The sequence below is a fragment of the Elephantulus edwardii genome, unplaced genomic scaffold (genome assembly GCF_000299155.1).
Source record: "Elephantulus edwardii isolate Elephantulus edwardi_28Jun2011 unplaced genomic scaffold, EleEdw1.0 scaffold00134, whole genome shotgun sequence".
Classification (NCBI taxonomy): domain Eukaryota; kingdom Metazoa; phylum Chordata; class Mammalia; order Macroscelidea; family Macroscelididae; genus Elephantulus; species Elephantulus edwardii.
In genome coordinates this window covers 369,030-374,118 of record NW_006399884.1, presented here as the reverse complement: position 1 = coordinate 374,118, position 5,089 = coordinate 369,030, and the positions used below count along the sequence as shown (strand labels likewise).

Here is a 5,089-nt window from a genome sequence, read left to right as displayed (position 1 = left end):
GCGGGGAGAAGGGTGCAACAATGAATGAATGGAATCCCAAAATCTCTGTAGATGTTCATTGAAATGAAAAATAAACAACCTAAATTTAAAAAATTTACAAAAAGGGCAGCCAGTGGATTCAAACCACCTGCCTTTTGTTTATCCGTGTAGCACTTAACCACTGTGCCACCAAGGATCTTTAGTGAACAAAGACACTCTCAAACTCAAAACTCCATGCACTTCTCCCTACAGACTACGCCACCAGAACTCCCACCTTTGGGGAGAACACTGGCAATTTCCTTCAGAAACCCAATGATGATCAGCTATGAGTATTTACATATTACATTTATAATGAGTCTTTTCATCCAACAGACTTGCCTATCTTTCTCTCATCAGGCTACGATCTTCATAAGAGTAGTTCCTAGAACAGTGCTGGCCCGTCTTGTGGACTCCATAAATAGTATTTAAAATAACGGATTTTGAGAACTGTTCATATTTTATTCTTTAGAGTTTAAAAAAAAGCAAAAAATATAAATAACTAGAATGGAATTATATTTTGTACCAGGCTTATGAGAAAAGCAAATTAAATTATACTAACATCAGGATCATGTTAAGAAAAGACCCACAGGAGCAGTAGTAAAGGGCACAGCATCTATTTCTACCCTCGCTCTGTCAGCAAGAGCACATTAAAAGACAAGCATTGCCCAAAGAGCATGGAAAATCCAGATGTACATTTTAAATAACCAAAAGGCATAAATAAATCACTATAGGTTTAGTCTGGAAAACATGTTTACTTTCTTTTACCATATAAACCTATATTCCTATTGTGAACATTTAAGGGGAAAAAAAGAAAAAAAAGTTGGAAAAATAAAAATAAGTGTCCTTGAACCTTGCTACTTCAAATTAACATTAGAGTTCATAGCTTGGTGATATTTTTTTTCCAACCTGTTTTGTTTTGGTTTTTTTTTCTGCCTGATGGACTAGTGGAGAGGCACTGTGCTGCCCTACCAAAAGTATATGTTTAAAATCTGCCAGCTCCTGTGCTGGAGAAAAATGGGAAATCCTCTCCTGAGTGATTAAACTGCCTCTGAAAACTGCCTGTAAGAGTAGCTATAAGTCGGTTCTGAGTGGATGGTACAAAACAAAAATAAAACAACAAGAACAAACAAGTTCGTCTTAGAGGAAGTGCAGAGTGCTTCTCAGAGACAAGTCCAGGGAAACTTCATCTCACACACTCTAAGCAAGTTGCCAAGAGGTTTCAGTCCTTGAAAAAACACCTCATGCTGGAAAAGGCAGAAGACCAGAAAAGAGAAAAAGCCTTCAACAAGATGGATTGACATAGGGACTGGAGCACTGGGTTCAAGAACATCAGAGATTGTGAGAAGGACACATGATAGGGGAGGGTTAATAGCGACGCTATGATCATACTTGATTCAATGGCACCTAACAACAACAAATGTTTTAAATAAAAACTAATTTTAGAGATTTTACAGAATGTATTTTATGACATTCTTCCTTCATGCTTCATAAATATTTTTCACTTAAAATTATATCAGGTGTTGGTTATACTATTGTTGTTGCTAGGTGCCGTAAAGTTGTGTGTGACCTGTAGTGACCCTATGAACAACAGAACTGAACCATGTCCTATCCTGTGCCATTCTCACATTTACTAACACATGAGAGTCCACTGCAGCAGTCACTGTGCCAATCTACCTGATTCAGTCCTCCTCTCCTTCACCGACCCTCTGCCTTTCTGACTATCATGTCCCCCTCAAAGAAATAACTGGTCTTAGCAATATGCCCAGTGATAGAATTATGCACATTCAATGATTTATTCTTTGCAAATACCTTTTATAAGAAACACAAATGCAGGCTCAACACGTGGGTTTCACCTGATGGTATGCAGAGGAATCAAATCAATTACATCTGTGGAAGGAATCGCTGGAGAAGCTCAATATCAGCTGTGTAAGTATGTGAGTTGAAGCTTTATAACCTTTACTTCCAAAGAACACTGTGAATGCATTTTTCTTCAAGACATATCTGTTATTTTGGCTGTCCATGGGACATGCAGTGCTCTTCCCCAACACTACAGCTCAAAATTGTCAATTCTTCTTCTCCCATCCTTATTCATTGTCCAGCTCTCAGATGCGTAGCAAGTGACTGGGAAGACCATTGCCTGAATTAGATGCACCTTGTCCTATAACTGATACCATTACTCCTCAATAATTTGGAGACGTCCTTAACTGCAGACTTTCCCAGTGCAATACATGTCCTGATTTCCTGACTGTTGGTACTAAGGGTGTTGACTGTGGTTCCAAGTAAGATGAAGTTGTTGACAGTTTCAATTTTTCCTCCATCTATTATATTGCCTATCAGTCCAGTGGTAAAAATATTTGTTTCTTGATGATGAGATCCAATCCATATTGAAGGATGTATTCTTTGATATTTTTTAACAAGTGCTTCAAGTCCTCTTCACTTTTAGCAAGGAAGGTTGTGTCGTCTGCAAAACACAGGTTACTGAGGAATCTTCTCATTTTGGTGACACATTCTTCCTGGAGTCTAGCTTCTAGATTAATTTGTTCAGCATACAGATTGAATAGTTATGAAGAGAGAATACAATTCTGATTCACTCCATTCTTAATTTTAAACTGTGTAGTGTTTCACGCAATAGCCTCTTAGTCTAGATATAGGTTTTGCATGAGTACAATTAAGTTCTCAAGGACTCCCATTCTTCTCAATGTCAGCCACAAGTTGTTATGATCCACACAGTCAAATGCCTTTGTATAGTCAGTAAGGCATAACGAGACATTATTCTAGTTGATTTTACTTTCAGTCAGAATCCATCTGACATCAGCAATGGTATCCCTGATGCCACAGCCTCTTTTAAATCCTACTTAAACTCCTAGCAGTTCCCTATTTATGTACTGTTCTAGCCATTTTTTAATTATCTTCAGCAGTTTTACCATGCAATTAATAAACATTATTATTATGTAATTTCTTTAACTATAAATAGAATCAATTTAACCATTCTTATTTTGACTTACAGTTTATTTCTGATTGTCTATTACTATAAACAATATGATTATGAACATCTTTTGATAAAATATTTTCTCCTTATTGCTTCCTAATGATATTTTCTGAGACAAAAAATTGCTTGATAATAGATATATTTTAAGATATAGATACACACACACTCACACACATATATATATACACACACATATATATGTAAAGTAATTAAATATAGAATGGTGAATATTTTCAATTTACTTCTAATCTCTGGTTTTGGGTTTGTTTTGGTCATTTTTGTTCCTAAATTGTTTTGCAATACTGGGTAAATGAGTTCACTGTTCTCTTCTTCAGTGTGGTTATTGTTGTTGTATACCTTCGAGTCAGAACTGACCCATACCTGACTCTCAGGCTAGTTTTCAGAGGCAGTTAATCATACAAGAGGAAATTGCTCATCTTTCTCTTGTGGAGCAGTTGCTGGATTTGAACGGTGTGCCTTTGGTTTGGCAGTGCAGCCCCTTATCACTGGGCTACCAGAGTTCTCTAGAAAACGAATACTGAAAAGAGTGAGAATAACGGTTCACTTAATTGTGTCCATGTGAAACCTAGACCAAAAGACTGCTGTCCAAACAGAGCAAGTAAACACTACATGATTTAAAATCAAGAAAGATGTGCATCAAGACTGTGTCTTTTCTCCCTATCTAATCAATGTGTAATGCTGAGCAAATCATTTGAGAATCTGGACTTTATAAAGAATGTGACATCAGGTTTGGAAGAAGACTCATCAACCATCTTCGTTATACAGATGACATAGCTTTGCTTGCTGAAAGTGAGAAGGACTTGAGATGCTTCATTAAGAAAATCAAAGACTCCTTCAGTTCCCCTCCCCTTCTCCACGTCCGCTTAGAACAGATTCGCTTCCTTGTGTCTCTGCCTGAAATGCTGCTACTAAGATGAGGACACGTCAGGTCTGAAGCACAGCACAGCCCACCTCCCCAATCTGGTAAACGCCCCTGAGCTGGTGCACGTGTTGGAGAGGAACTTGTCCCACCTCGAGGCCATCCAAGGGGTCGTGGGCCATGCCCCATAAAGGACAACTCCCTCCCTGTGATTGTCAACACAGGCACCCTAGAAGCCCCAGGATATGAGTTACAGGTGAACGGGACAGAGAGGGAGATGGAATATGAGGAGATCACACTGGAAAGGGGCAACTCAGTTCTGGGCTTCAGCATCGCAAATGGGAGTGACAACTCCCACACTGATGACGACCCATCCATTTTCATCACCAAGCTCATTCCTGGTGGGGCTGCAGCCCAGGATGGCCACCTCAGGGTCAATGACAGCATCCTGTTTGTAAATGAAGTGGATGTGCAGGAGGCGACCCATTCTACTACAGTGGAGGCTCTCAAAGAAGCAAGCTCCATGGTCCGCCTCTACATCATGCGTCGGAAGTCGCCAGCAGAGAAGATCAAGGAGATCGAGCTCATCAAAGGTCTTAAAGGTCTTGGCTTCAGCATCACAGGAGGTGTTGGGAACCAGCACATCCCTGGAGATAATAGTATCTATATAACAAAGTTCATCGAAGGGGGTGTCGCCCACAAGGATGGAAGGTTATAAATTGGGGACAAGATTTTGGCGGTCAACAGTGTGGGGCTAGAGGACGTCACGTATGAAGATGTCGTGGCAGCCCTGAAGAACATATATGATGTTGTCTACCTAAAGGTGGCCAAGACCGGCAATGCCTACCCGAATGACAGTTATGCTCCCGCAGACATCACAACCTGTGAGAGTCCTCTGAATCTCAGAGCTCCTGAAGTTCCATGCCAGTTCCCCATTGACATCTGACCCCATGGCATCCCTTGTCTATTCTTCATCAGAAAGTTCCATGCAGAGCTGAAAAGTCACTTTGCATAAAACCAGGAAAGATGACAAATAATCTCTCCCTGACAGAGAACAAGGCTAGATGGTTTTATAGCTTTTTTTTTTACAAGTTCTTCCAGGAATAGGGAGTTCTTATGCTCTTTTAGAATGTAGACTGAGAAAAATTGGACAAATTATGTTTACTGCATTGAAGCCGATGAGGGAGAGAATAGCTTAAAAG

General features: G+C 39.8%; 1 pseudogene; it reads left to right on the top strand.

Annotated features, from left to right (window-relative positions):
* Positions 1-4,833, top strand: part of LOC102877569 — a 7,125-nt pseudogene extending 2,292 nt beyond the window's left edge.
* Positions 4,834-5,089: the final 256 nt, after the last annotated feature.